A 15201-nucleotide genomic window follows, 5' to 3' on the forward strand; every position below is an offset into this window, starting at 1 on the left:
ACCTCCTCCACCTCCACCTCCTCCTCCTCCTCCTCCTCCTCCTCCTCCTTCTTCTTTTTCTTCGTACAGGTGACAGTTGACCAGTGAATGTGAAACCGACTTCGTCTTAGGGACGCCAAGGACAAGCACTGAAAATCAGTTCCTTAGCTTGTGAAACCTACACGTGTGCCGTGCCCCTTTCTCTGCTCTCTCCATAGCATGTGAACAAGGGGGTGGGTTTCAGGGTACCTCTGAAAAAGTCCCGAACTGTTGCGGACCATGGGTAGACCCTAGATAATCACTCAAGCTTAGTATGTGAATTATCGGGAACTCAAACCCCAGCCAAGGAAATGCTCTAGGAGTGGGAGGCAATGACGTCCTGGGGGTGATGAGGGACGTGGGAAACGTACTCGAGGCAAGCTAGGCTCTAGGTTCTCTCTCCATTTGGGAAAGTACAGTGTCACACCTAAGCGTGAAGGACTCAGAGTTGGGGAATGCCAGGGAGAGCAAAAGTATGTGTGGAATGTGAAAAGGTGTGAAAACGAGAGAGCACTGGACCCCACGCATTCTGGGAAAGGTTGATGAGGGCGGCAGCTTCAAAGGGACCTGGGAGCCTCCGAACAGGCCTTCCATTCCAACGCCCACGGGATTCCCTCCATGTTATCAATTTGCAAGGAGGGTTTCCCCAGCATCTGTGGCTATTTACATAAATCGGGGCGGGGCATCCTCATCCATTATAAATCCCGAGCTTCTGGGTCCTGAACAGTTGGCCAGCAGTTTCCATGCCATCCGTGTGGGTCTCCCACCATGGATTCGTCCAGCTCGTCCGGACCATACAGCACCTCCAGAGGTACGTTGCCCTCAGTATCTGAGCTCTGGGGTTGGATCATCCAAATACACTCATGCACCTCCCCACCCCAACGGTTGATCACCACGAAGATTGAAGTTTCCCAATGACCACCAAATGGCACGAACATTTATGCTGGGACACGTGTGTGGAATCAGTTGGGCAAAAGTATGCACCTTGGTTTGGGCATTTCACGTCCATATTTCTGGTTTGCTGGTTCGTTTCTTTTCCTTTTTGAAATCGACATGGAAGTTGGTAGCCCTGTTGCCTGACGATGGCTTCTCTACCAAAAATCCCAGCCTCTGGTTGCAGTGAACGGAACACGAGTGTTTGAAAACCTTCCCAACTAAACTGACACTCTTTTCCAGTTGACCGTGTTTGGCATTTTGAGTTGGTTTTGCATGTTGTATTCTTGAATGTTACAGATTGGCTCTCTTTGGTTGCGTGTTCCATTTGAACGGGTTAACTTCTATGGTGTCCATGGAAAGAATCCATATCCAGTAAGTATTAAGAATAAAAGAAAAAGAGAGTTTTTCTTTGAGCACAACTGAAAGCTAGAGCCTGGGAAGCAGAGATTCCAGGAGCACTCAAAGTGTCTGTTATTGGACTCTATGGTAGGCAGTAGTGCAGGAGGCTCTGGAAAGACAAAATCCGCACTGTGACACTTTCGTTCCTTGAGTACTTTCCAAAGATTTTCCTTGGAGCTGGCAGGAATTAAGGGCACTTTTAAAGGACGTCCCCATTGGGGGTGCGAAATCCTTGGCTTGCCTTGCCTACTTCCAGGGGGAGCCTTGGGGACGACCCTACGTCACCAACTGCTAGCTGCTAGAGCAGGTAGCCCTTGCAGAAGGGTTGGTGTTGCCCTAGAATAACAGGTTAATGTGACCAAAATGAGTTGAAGCATTTTCCATCTGGGGAGGCCTGGGAAAGACTTCCTGGCTTCTACCAGATTTACTTCGAAATCTATGCTAATGAGAGTAGCCAGGCTTCTGAGCTGTCATTCGCACAGTGCTCCTGTGCTTTTACCATTTGAAATGAAACGAGACGAAAGCGAAAGGAAGCCAGAGAAACACACAAGCCAACGCCCAACACAGAACGCTCATTGAGATTGTTTAGAAGACACACTTTTTTTGAGATAAGGACCAATGTAGGGCCCCGTCTGATGGTGCCCAACCACCCACACACCCACAAGTTCCCGGTACTCCTAGGAAGACGAGTTTACATTTCTAGGCACCAAGGTCATGCTGACTTGACCTGCGTGCATGCTATTCTTTCAGTTGGGCAGCCTTGATAGGCTGCCCGCCATGCCTGTCCTATTTGAGGTTGTGTCTTTTGGGGGGCAAGGAATAGATGGACATTGGTTTTCTGCCTTCTCAGGTGGGAGCCACGTTTGATGGCCAGGGTGATTTTGGTTTCAGGCACTTCCAGCACATCCCTGAGATCTTGAGTTTTCTGAACTCTCTCCAACTCTAGGACCACACCAACCCTTCTGCAAGGGCTACGTGCTGTAGCAGATGGCAGTTGGTGACGTAGGGTTGTCTCCAAGGCTCTCCCTGTAAGGAGACAAGGCAAGCCAAGGGTTTCGCACCCCCAACGGGGACTTCCTTTAAAAGCACCGTTCCTTTCTGCCAGCTCCAAGGAAAATCTTTGAAAAGCACTCAAGGAATGAACGTTTCACAGTGCGGATTTTGCCTTTCCAGAGCCTCCTGCACTGTGTACCTTGGAATTCAAAGAGAGATAGTTTGAGTGCTACTGGAATCTCTGTTTCCCAAGCTCTAGCTTTCAGTTGTGCTGAAAGAAAAGCTTTCCTTTTCTTCTATTCTTAATACATACTGGATGTGGATTATTTCCATGGACACCATAGAAGTTAACCATTCAAATGGAATACACAACGAAACAGAGCCAATCTGTAACAACTGCAAGAATAGAACATGCGAAACCAACTCAAAATCCCAAACACGGTAAACTGGAAAAGAGTGTCAGTCTAATTGAGAACGTTTTCAACACTCATTTTCCATTCACTGCAACCATTGGCTAGGTTTTTTGGTAGAGAAGCCATTGTCAGGCAACAGGGCTACCAACTTCCATGTCGATTTCAAAAAGGAAAAGAAACGAACAAGCAAACCAGAAATATGTAAGTGAAATGCCCAAACCAAGGTGCATCCTTTTGCCCAGCTGATTCCAGAAACATGTTTCAGCCTATTTGCCCATGCCATTTGGTGGTCATTGGGAAACTTCAGTCTCAGTGGTGATCAACCTTTGGGGTTGGGAGGTGCATGAGTGTATTTAGATGATCCAACTCCTGAGCCCAGATGCTGAGGGTAACGTACCTCTGGAGGTGATGTATGTGCCGGAAGAGCTGGACGAATCCATGGTGGGAGACCCACATGGATGGCACGGAAACTGCTGGCAAACTCTTCACTTCCCAGAAGCTCAGGATTTATAATGGATGAGGATGCACCGCTCCTATTTATGTAAATATCCACAGATGCTGGGAAACCCTTCCTTTCAAATTGAGAACCTGGAAGGAATCCCATGAGGCAAGTGGGCGTTGGAATGGAAAGCCTGTTCAGAGGCACCCAGGTCCATTTCAAGCTGCCGACCTCCTCATCATTTCCCAGAATGCTTGGGGTCCAGTGATCTCTCGTTTTCACACCTTTTCATATTCCACACATACTTTTGTTCTCCGTGGCATTCCCAAACTCTGAGTCCTTCACGCTTAGGTGTGACTCTGTACTTTCCGAAATGGAGAGAGAACCTAGAGCCCAGCTTGCCTCGAGTATGTTTCCCACTTCCTCATTACCCCCTGGACGTCATTGCCTCCCACTCCTAAAGCATTTCCTTGGCTGGGTTTTGAGTTTCCGATAATTCACAAACTAAGCTTGAGTGCTAATCTAGGGTCTACCCATGGTCTGCAACATTTCGGGACTTTTTCAGAGGTACCCTGAGACCCACCCCCCTGCTCACATACCATGGAGAGACCAGAGAAAGGAGCACGCCACACGTGTAGGTTTCACAAGCCAAGGAACTGATTTTCAGTGTTTGTCCTTGGTGTCCCCAAGACGAAGTCAGTTTCACATTCACTTGTCAACTGGCATCTGTACGAAGGAGGAGGAGGAGGAGGAGGAGGAGGAGGATATGAAGCAAGTTAGATGATTGATGATGACACAGCTTGGTTTGAAAAAAATTCTTTGGATTCCAAGTACAACCATCATAACATTTTCGGTGCCTTTGGGCTGCAGAGAATTGAAAAATTAAAAACAAACCAACAAAAAATAACCCGCACAGAAACACACAACCATACCTAATGTGTTCTTTTTTCACCAAGGCTCGTTTGCCACGCTGTGGATTAACATGAGGACAGTAAGTTTATTTAGAAACAGTTGGGAATCGGAGTAATTACACCAGCAATTCGTTACGATATGGCTGGTGTGTCTGTGGGGTGGGGGGTGGGGGTTTGTGTGATCTGTGTGTTTGTTTTTCTGCACCCACTAAGGACGGTTTTCAGCTGGTACCCGTGGACGGATGTCACCGGGACCAGTAGGTGTCTGCAAGTCCCAGGAGGCCCAGGAGAATGTCTAGAGGAGGTGCAATTCCTGGTCCCTTGTCCTGAAATGCCAGAGATCAGAGGGTGGCGTGACCATCTCGTTGGATCAGGGTGGTTTTTCCCGAGAAGGTGGAAGTTCCGGCTGAGATAATCATTGAAAACATGGGATTTGCTGGCTCTTCCCAGAAGGCACTGTCAGCCAGACCTGGACTGGCTCCCTTCTGGACAATCCAGGTGGGGTAATGTTGCTTGGGAGAGCAGAAGCTGTGATCTGCATGGCAGCCAGGGAAGCCTGAGAGGTCGCAGGTGTGTTTATGCACAGTCCACAGGTGGCCTCCCTGTGGAGGTACTGCTGCCCGTCTCTGGGTTCCCAGGTTTCTTTGGAGCGGCCAGCATTGGACCCCCAAGATGGTAAAGCCACAGCTCCTAGCTCTAGCTAGAGTCTGTGCAAGTCCCGCCACCCCCAAGCATCTCAGTGTTTCCCGGAACACTGCGACCCAGTGTTCCTCCCCCCCTCTTGAAAGCACCTTCTTTTCCATAAGCTGTCTCTTTCCACATCTCCAGTCCTACTTATCCTGAAGCTACCGTGGCCAGATTCTTTTCCCAGAAGCCCTATGCCACCTGTGTGGCCCTTGAAACTGACGTTTCCTTTCTGCCCAACAAAAAGAAGGAGAGAGAGAGAGACAAAGAGAGAGAGAGAGAGAGAGAGCGAGCTGTATATTACTCTAGACCTCTGGAGAAATGGGATCCTAAGACAGGGGAGTGACTGGGAAGGAGCTGAGGACTAGATGTAACTGCAGAGATATAAACCCTATAGAGCTAGAGACCCGGATGCAGTTGTAGCTAGAGACTCAGATACATCGGTATATACACATTCAAGTGGCAAATCTCACATTATTGTCCTACTTCATGCTGCTGACACACCCATAGTGGACGTGGGGCACACAGATAGAGCCAGCCGAGAATCACTCAACACAGAGTGTACGAGGCACATGTGTTGGAAAATATTTTTGAAAGAAGCAGTGGAAGGGATCACTCGCCACGGCGTTAAGTTGACACAAGCTTTTGGTTTTTCAGTTCATTTGTGCATCGCTTTAGTTGTAAATCGGCTTATCTTTTGAGAGGTGTGTGCGTGTAGTATGTGGCCGTGGACAGACAATGAGTGAGAGAGAGGGACGGAGAGCGATTATTTGCCTGAATAATATACCGGGCACAGTTGTTACTATGAACTCTGACAATGAAAGTGTTTGCATAGATCTGTCCTTGTGCGCAAAGGCAATGCTCTCGAGGAAGCCTTCCACACAATGTACTCTGAAAGAAAATGAAGGTTGTTATTGAGAAACTGTTTTCGTGATTTCACCTGGGTGTGTTGGTGGCTACAAGCTATGGGACTAGGCAGGGGTATCTGGACCACCTTCGCGTGCTGTCCCAGGTGAAGAAAGGGATTTCACCTCCCCGAGGAAATGCGGGAGAATACAAAGCGACCAAAGCACAACCAAGAACTTGAACTGAGTGCCAAGATTTATTGATTGGATCAATGGAATGTCACATACAACAGGGAAATCGAGTTCAGCATTTGGTCCTCCTCGTTGTCATTGGAAGGCTAGAGTTACTTGAGGCTTCCGAGAGGCTGTCCCTCCTGGTGCCCAGGCGTCGTGACAGTCCGTGTGGAACATGGCATCGCTCGTGGGCACAAAGCAGTTGCCGTCGACAGTCTTCTTGCCTTGGTCTCCCTGCCAGATACTATCATGAGCGTTGCTTGTTCCTTCTGTCTCTCCCCCATGGCTTGGCCTCCCCGGAAAGGAGGCTTGAAAGCGGCTCGGGGGAAGGCATTCCTTCCTCCCCCTAAGCCTGTGGCACTGGGGAGGCTGGCAGCATGTCGAGCAGGGCCTGGAATTCTTCCTCGCTGAGAGGGGGCTTCTAGGGTTGCTGCAAGTTCCTCTTCTTCTGCGTTCTCATTCGGAAAAGGGCCTGCCTTGTCCAGAATGTCCGCGTCTGACAAGAGTTCGTCCAGGAGGCTTGAGGAGCCTGGAAGGGCTGAGTGCTGGGGCTGTTTCTCCAGCTGGGGAGATGTCTCTTCACCTGAGCTTGGCTGCTGCTGCCAGAAGTGTGTCTCTGGCGGTGCAGGCGGAAAGATGGCCCCCTGGGCAGGCTGCCCACTGGCGATGAGAGCATGTGTCCTTTTGCCCTACAGAACTGTTGCCGGAAGAGGCTGCGGATTCTGGCATCCCTGAAGTGCTGCCTGGCTGGGCTGGACCACGATGAACATCAACGGCTGGCCCATACACCCCCCAGGGGCTGCCCCTGGCACAAGAAAGGTGGGGGAGAAAACAGGAGTGGCCGTAGCAAAGTACTGCATGCTTTCAGGTGCACGAGAGAGAGGATAACGATGAGAGCTGTTATGGACAGTGGGCGGGGGGCTTTGGTCTCACAGGGCAGTCACGGCTGATGTGGCTTCTGGGCCTTCTGCCAGGGCATTCACAGGCCCCCTAGAGCTCTGCTTTGGTTGCCGAGGTCTTCGGTTCTGGAACCATATCTAGGGAAACATATGGGGTGACAGGAACATTAGCAGCACGACAATCCAGATCGACTTGCCGCATCCCCATCCCTGGCTCACCCCACCCTGCCCCGGCCTGCCGTGCCCTACCCTGCCCTGCCCTCCAGTCTGTCAGGCCCATGGCAAGTACTGGCAGGCTTCATCTAAGGGCCATTTTACCTAGAGCTTTAGCCTTGGCTCTTGAAAATGCGGGAGGACATCAGGGCAACACAGCACCCACTCCACTTCTCTCCACCCTTCCCCACCCCCCCACCCCTGGCCTTGAGGAGAGCCGTCATTGACCAGCTACAACCTCAGGCCCCTCCCTGGCTGCCCAGGACTTCCATTGCCCTCTCCTCTTCTGGAAATTGATGTCTTCAGTTCAGCCCCCTTTGCGTTTTCATAGGACGAAGGAAACCTCTTCCCAATCCCCCCACGCCAAGCCTACATATATCCAGCAGCAACCCATCCAAAAGGTTCACACTGCTTTCTTGTGGGAGAAGCCAAGTTGCACCCACTGCTGGAGAACTTACCTGGATTCGAGGTTCGGGAATTCCTGTCTGGTGAGCCAACTCTTCCCTGGCAGCAATAGATGGAAATCGATCCCTCTCAAAGGCTTGCACACGGACCCTTGTTTGAGAAGGAGAGATGAAAGTCCTCTTTCGCCTGGCCTCTCTTCCCAAGCTTTCAAAGAAGAGCACACAGAGAAGAGAGGACATTCAGGGCAATTTCGGCACATTCACAGCATATCCAGTGTGTGGTATGTAGGAAGTGATATGTCATAAATCAAGATTGATACATCAATACATCTTATTCAGTGCTATGTGAAAATGTCCCATGGGATGGAAGAAGGGATTTCTGCACATCCGGTCAGGTTCTGGACACAAACATTCCAAGCCTTCCTGGCCATGCATCTCCCCACCCTCCAACAGGTGCATGATGCTTCTGTGTTTGACAGGAATGGACCAAGGACCCAGCATTTCATGATTTCTTCTTTGAAGCGTTCTTGGACTCCCATGGTCATCCACGTTCCAAGATGATTCTGTCTCAAGGAGATGCTCTGGGGAAATGCCTTTGGAATGCTGGGTACTTACCTTGAGTCAAAGCCTGAAGTGGTGGCGCCGCAGTGGCTGCGACAGCCCTCCTTTGAAGGCAATCTCCGATAGGAATCGGCTCTGCTTTAAGCGTCTTCTTTTTTGGTTTTGAAACTAAACGTGGGTACAAAGAAATATAGCCTTGTCTTTCAATGCTTATGCACATACTTCCAAGATCTATTGCAGTGTTGCACCGTAGAACAAACGCACAAACGCTCCAGCCAGCCAGCCAACCAGCAACAAGCCGGCCAATGGAGACCCAGTATGGCCCGTCTGCCCGCAATGGAAATATTTACGATTCACAGGGACTGAACTGTCACTAGGAGGTAGAATGTAGCCTCCGGCTTTCACCTCGGAAGAAGTGCACCAGATTCCAGAATACACAGTCTGTGTCCGTGAAGATAATACTTCCTCTTCGAGTCACCTTCCTGGTGTCCAGAGTAATGACTCGTGACACAGGAGACAACGCTTCTTTTCCCAAAGTCACAATGGAATGGAGAGCTACCTCTCTCTCTATCTCTCCCCCACCCCACCCGTTCTCGTCAAAATTACCAGTTTCTCTGTGGGACTTTTGGTCTCTGTCTACGATTCTCCGCATCTACCTGTGGACGTCTGTCTCTGTTGCCACCCAGTAGGCTGCCCACCAGAATGCCTGCCTGCAAAACATTCAGTCAATTTTTGCAACCAAAGGAGGAGTGGAAGCACCGCATGATTACCCGGTCAGGCACAGGTCATGGATTTCCTCCCAAAGACTTGAAAAGAGGTAGCACCTCGAAGAGATCGCAGCTCTGCCATGTACATCACACAACTGATCGCCAAGAGTCAAGATTTGGCAACCACGTCTAGTGTCCCGGGAAAGATGTCTGGACGCCGACAAGCTGGTATGTTCGAATTATGGGTGGAGCGTGTGTATGGAAGAGAGAGGTAAAGGTAGACTGTTGTGTATGTGATGTCATTGTTCTATTTTAATTGTATGCCTCTGTGAGACTTTAAAAATATGTATAGACATCCAGTAGACCGTTACCCCTACCCTACACAGGTCAGGAAATAAATTGAGGGCATAAGGTGAACAGCAAATGTATAGGAATCCAACCTGAAATTCAGCTCTGATTCTGCCACCTCTTATTGGGTTCTAAAAAAGGCAGGTGCTGGAAAACTCCCCTGACTTCTAAAGGGTTTTAATGTCAAGTGATCTCCCTGAGTCTTTCTCACTCTGGGAATTTTATCTCTCACCTTTTTTGCCACACCTCCCTACATCCTTACATCAAAGGATGCGACTGCAACTTGTGATGTAGTGTTTTCAAGCACTTCAGCCTTCTGTGGACATATTTTTAGCACTATATTTATTTTCTGAAAGAGCAAGTTAATTTTTTTTCCTCTGAATTCCAAAAGGTTTATCTTGGAAAAGCAAACAGAACGTAATGTGGAAAAGTATGCAGAACGTAGTAATATTTACTATTTAATAAACATTCCTTGGGGTGTGTTTCCTAGGGCCTCCCTTCTCTCTGTATAGTGGTGCAAACAGCAACATCGCCGAGGTCTGCCGCCACACCTCCTCTCCACAGAGAGCAGAGAAAACAATGGAATTGGGAAGGAAAAGAAGGGCTGGGGGTGGGGTCATAAGACAACGACGGGATTCCTTCATGTAATATTTTTCGTACAGGCATTGGAACCTCAAAGAGCGTATGGCCACTTCTGAAAAGCAGGCTTTCCCCTGTGAGAAGAGATGAGTTCTAGTCCTCCTCCACTAGACTGGTAGAAACTTCGTGGCTGGGTATTCGAACTCTTTCATGTATTTCATCTTGTATGTGGGTGTGCGATTGATCATGAATCCCAGTGGTGATGTCAAAGTCACGTTGTCCCGTTGCATGGCCATCTCGTGAACTACATCGCCTGCAGAACGATGTACCTTAATCCCTCTCTGTTTCAGAATTCCCTTGAAATATAAAGGATGTGTCCCATCACAATCTTGCATGCTCACTCAAATTCAACTCAAGAAACTCCGGCAGTGGAACACAGAGTCAGACATGGTACTATTTCTAGAGGAAAAGACCGGCTATTTACACAATGCTTCCTATCCTTCCCAATCCGTGGATCAGGGCGTCATGAAGAATGGATGATAATGCCTAGGCAGAATGTGCAGTTTCCCCCGTGGAAGCCCTCACATGTCAGTTTTCATTTCTATTGCACATGCTTCGGGAGGCAGAGACTCGTCTTTGAGCTCAGTGCCTTTGCACCCAGTAGGAGCACAACCTTGGCCATAAAATTGGCTGGAGGGGTGGGCGGGGAGAATTGCTATAAAATAACAGATTGTAAAATATCCATCTAATAATAGCCATCATCTTTGTATGTGTATATAATTGGTATGTGAGTATGGATGTCTTACCTCTCTATCTATTTTTGTATGTATACATGTATCTATCGAACTCCCTGATTTCTTTTTTCTTCATCCCCTACAGTTCATGGGTTCTAGCTCACTCTCCTTTCGGTAAGGTCAAATAAATTTAACATTAGTCCAAATGGTATCCCCTACCTTTCCAAAATTTCTAAGTATACTGAAATTTCACATTCTTCAGTATCTTTGTTTCTGGCTCACAAGATAAGTCAGGAAGCAGGGAGAGAGGTCTCTATTACTTAGAGGGTAATGGGCCCATAAAACAAGAGAAAATGAAAAAAATAAAAGTAGATTGAACGTTTCATGAAAGAAATCAAATTACCAAAAAACAATTTTAACGAGTCACAGGGCTGAATTCTGCATTCCTACTGGGAGTGTTCTCAAAGGAAGTGCCCCATGAGAAATGGAGGATAACAGGATGATACCCGAAGGAACGTTTTTGGGTGTGAGTTTGTTCGTTTGATTCTTTGTTTGCTTTCCTTTCGGCTTTGGGCGAAAAAGAGAAATTCAAATACAGTGCTGTTGTAGAAACGAAGCTTCCAGACTACTATTCCAGCGATTCCTCTGTAAATCAAAGGACGTTTACTCCATTGCCTGAGGACAACCTCACACCTCACAGCCCACTCCATACTTTGAGTATTGTTCTACTTTCCTCCGGAACAAGGGGAAGAAATGTGAGTGCTGGACAAACTCCACTGGACACGGTGCAGAACCCACGGGACTGGAGGCGGAGTTCCTCGCCCCGCTGAATTTTATAGGGCTTTACGGTCAGGTGATCTCCGATCTCGTGGAGAATTTCTCATCCAAGGAACCTTATCTCTCACCTTTTTGCACACCTTAACATCAAAGAATGGGACTGCATTTTTTGTGGCAGTGTTTTTCACAACCTTTAGGCTTTGGAGGACTACTGTGTCTCTTTGAACCCGTAGGTTTATCTCTGGAAAGAGCAATTTAATCACTTTTTTCATACGCTTTTTTTTTTCTTTTTTTCTTTTTTTTTTGAATTCCCTAACTTCATCATGGTAAATATATCCATAACGTGATACTTCCTGCGGACCTCCATTGAAGTGTGTTGCATGTGGCCTCCACTACCTCGAATGCAATTGAACTTGGGGTGCCTGCCCACCAGGTTTCTCCTCTGTCAAGTGGCTCTTCTGCTCTTGGTCATTCACAAAGTACTCGGCAGGGAGAAAACTGGACAGGACGTCAGCAGGGAAATACAAACCTCGTGTGAGTGTCCCGTCCGGGGATGTTGATTGGCGGGATGGATTCTCCCTAGGGGAAAGGCTCGAATTCTGTCTTTCTTTCTCATGGGACTAGTTCCCACTCCACGGTACTGGGGGAGGACAGTGGAACACTCTTTATCTCGCACATGATTTCACCGCTACATCTAGGTAGGGATGGACTCCCAGAAGGCCCTCCGTCATGGAACTCCCTGGGTTATTTGCCATCACCAACCGAAAGCATCCTTTAGAATTCTCCAACGACCCAAGTGTAGGTGAGCGGGGGACCCTTCCAGCCGGAACCGTGTCCCTCTCCTTCTGAAAAGAGACAGGGCTCCTCTGAGCAGCTTCATGCTGGTTGGAAAGGGTGATGAGAGCCTATAGGAAGGCAGGGCGGGAGAGGGAGTGGCGAGGCAGGGGATAGGGTGATGGAAAACAAGGACCATCCTGTCCCCACTGCTCAACCATGCCCTCCACCCACAAGAGGTCCCCTAGAAGCCAGGAGATGATTCCAGCCAGGAAACGGGCCCATGCGGGTGGCCGCGTGGGGTGAGGGGGTGGGGGCCGTTGTCCCCGCCGTCTGCACTCTCGCCCACAAGGAGGCCAGCAGGCTGGGGGTGCCGGCCGGAGGAGCCTGGGGGCGCGAGGGTGAGAGGGTCCCGCCGATAAACTCAGGGGTGCTGAGGACGGCCTTGAGACCGTTCTCTCGTGAGAGCCAGTGGGTGACAATAGCAAGGTGAAGGGCAAGTGTGTGTGCGCCAGTGGGCTGCACGAAGGTCTCTTCCACGGGGAGGCGTGTGGCAGTGACTGGCGCCGTGGAGAAACAGGCAGGGCCCAGGCTCGTGTGGGCCCCGCCTTTGGCCCACGGCTGGGGTCAAGAAACCACAAGGGAGAGTGTCAGTGAGGCCATGGGTGTATCCCAGTGTGAAACCAGGTGAGTATGGGAAGCCTCGAAAATATCCGGGAGTCACTGCTGGATAAAGGGGAAACGAAGGGGAGTAAAGCTCTGAGGTCTGTGAGCTGACAGGGCTTTCCGTACTGGGACGAGCCGACTCGGGCAGAAATTTGGGGGTGGTGGGAGAGGAGCTGGGGGCCACGAGACAGTCCCAGGGGGCTGTGGGTGAGCCCAGGGGAGATGCAGTGGAAGAGATGGGGGAGTTCTGCCAGGGATTAGTGGTGCCCCGGGACCTCGATTCAGTCCCCAACTGGGACGAGGAGCCGGAGGCCACAGGTGAGACCAGGTGAGACCCCGGGGAAGAGTTGCTCATGCACGAGTAGCCCAGGGCCAAGGGCGAGCCCAGAGGAGACCCCGTGGAAGAGATTGGGGAGGTGTGCCAGGCACCAGTTATGTGCGGGGTGTGTGGTAAAGAAATGCAATGTTAATAAAGATGTCATCAAATGTGAAACCTGGAGGCTTCCAGGCCCACCTCCAGAATGTGACCGCAGAGGTGCAGGGTTCGACAGGACCTGCGTATCTGAAAACCCCATGTGTCCAACCAGGTGGTCTGTGGACACCTCGCGAAATTCTCCCTGTGGTGTCAGAAGCGTGGAGCGCTATTGTGGCCAGTCCTCAGGCAGAGAGGCTGGATTCCGTGTCCTTGCTCTCCTCTCTTAGGGACTGTGGCATCGTCTCCGTAGAAGGAGGTGGGTCAGCTTGAAGCACGGTTCCGTCTTCTGCACGTTTCTTCTTTCTCTCCCAGCGACGCTGCCGGCCGAGCTGTGCCAGAGCAACCAAGGCAAAAGCGTCGTGCACAGAATGACTGAGAACTTTGAACGGGTGCCATGGGCTCCTCAGAGGCAGTGACCCAGGACTGAGGCCCCCGAGCGTCCTTCTGAGTGTCGTGGCCCCGGTGCCCCTCTCAGGGGAGTTGCTGTCAGGCTTGATGGTTGAAGCAGCCATGGTATCGAGATTTCACTGGTAGAAACTATTCCTTTTCTACCCTGGGAGAAGCAGGTCTCTTTCTCCTTTGTAGGGGCGACCCCCGTTTTAATAAAGAAAAGTGATAAGATGTAAGTACATATTAAGGATTAGGTTATATACATGTAAAGAATAATCATAAAGATCAAGAAACAGAACATGATGAGTGGACACCCAGGAGCACCCTTCCCTCGTCACAGCCTCCTCCCCACCGTGAGGTAGCTGTTCTCCTGATTTTGTGTCAGTGACTTGTCCTCATAGTTTACACCCAAGCACGCATCCTTAAACAACGCAGCCCAGCTTTGCCTAGTTCCAACGTCTGTACGTGCGTGTACCGTGCATGCTGCTTTATTGCCCTTGATGGCTCAGCATTGTGTCCATGAGATTCTTTAATTTTGTGAATATAGTTATTTTTTAAAAAGTAATTTTTATAGTTTTACTACCTTTAAACAACATGTACTCCATTGCTGTGGAATATTCCTTCATAGGAGCGTGCATGTTTCATTTCTGCATCCGCTTGTGATGGCCTTCAGGTTCTTTCAGGTTTGGCTCCTGTGTCTGCAGAGTCCATGTCCGTGTGTCCTGGTGCAGGGCCCGTGGGTTTGTGTTCAGCTGGGAGGAGCCCTGCTGGTCTGTGTGCATGGACTTCGCTCTCTGAGGTCCTATTGTCTCAGAAGTGGTTGCATCCCCCCGCTGCATACCGGGCGTTCCATTGTCCCACAGCCTGCTGATATTTGATACTAAGTCTTTCATGTCTGCCATTCTGGTAGGTGTATGCACAGTATTTTCCTTATGGTTTTAATCCCTCGGTTGTTAATGAAGTTGTGCACCTTGTTGTATTCATGGACCATTTCCTGTTGTTTTTAAAAAACTTATAAAAATTGCGGTCAAATACACATAACATAAAATTTACTATCTTAACCCTTTTTAAGTGCACATTTCATGGTCAAGAAGTAATTCGCACTGTCGTGCAAACATGACCGCCATCGTCCTCCAGAACTTTTTCATCTTGCAAAATTGAAACAGTCCCCATTAAACCCTCACTCCCACTGAGCATAATGCCCTGAAGGTTCATCCTTGCTGCAGCGTGTGTCAGAATAGCCTTCCTTTTTAGGCTGAATAACATTCCCTTGTATGGATGGAACGTGTTTTTCTTCTCCATTCATCCATTAGTGGACACATGTAATATCTACATTCATTTCTCATGTCATAATATTTGTGGAGTAACGTCAGAAAGTCCTATGAATCAAAGGTCATTTGCCAATCCTCCAGAACTTTTTCATCTTGCAAAATTGAAACAGTCCCCATTAAACACTCATTCCCCATTCTCCCTCCCTCAGCCCCTGGCACTCAACATCTTACTTTCTGTCTCTATGTTTCCGACAGCTCTAGGGGCCTTGTATGAGTGGATCCAGCACTGTGTGTTGTTTTGTGTCTAGCTTACATCACTGAGCATAATGCCCTGAAGGTTCATCCTTGCTGCAGCGTGTGTCAGAATAGCCTTCCTTTTTAGGCTGAATAACATTCCCTTGTATGGATGGAACGTGTTTTTCTTCTCCATTCATCCATTAGTGGACACATGTAATATCTACATTCATTTCTCATGTCATAATATTTGTGGAGTAACGTCAGAAAGTCCTATGAATCAAAGGTCATTTGCCA

The sequence above is a fragment of the Physeter macrocephalus genome, chromosome 1 (assembly GCF_002837175.3).
Source record: "Physeter macrocephalus isolate SW-GA chromosome 1, ASM283717v5, whole genome shotgun sequence".
Lineage (NCBI taxonomy): Eukaryota > Metazoa > Chordata > Mammalia > Artiodactyla > Physeteridae > Physeter > Physeter macrocephalus.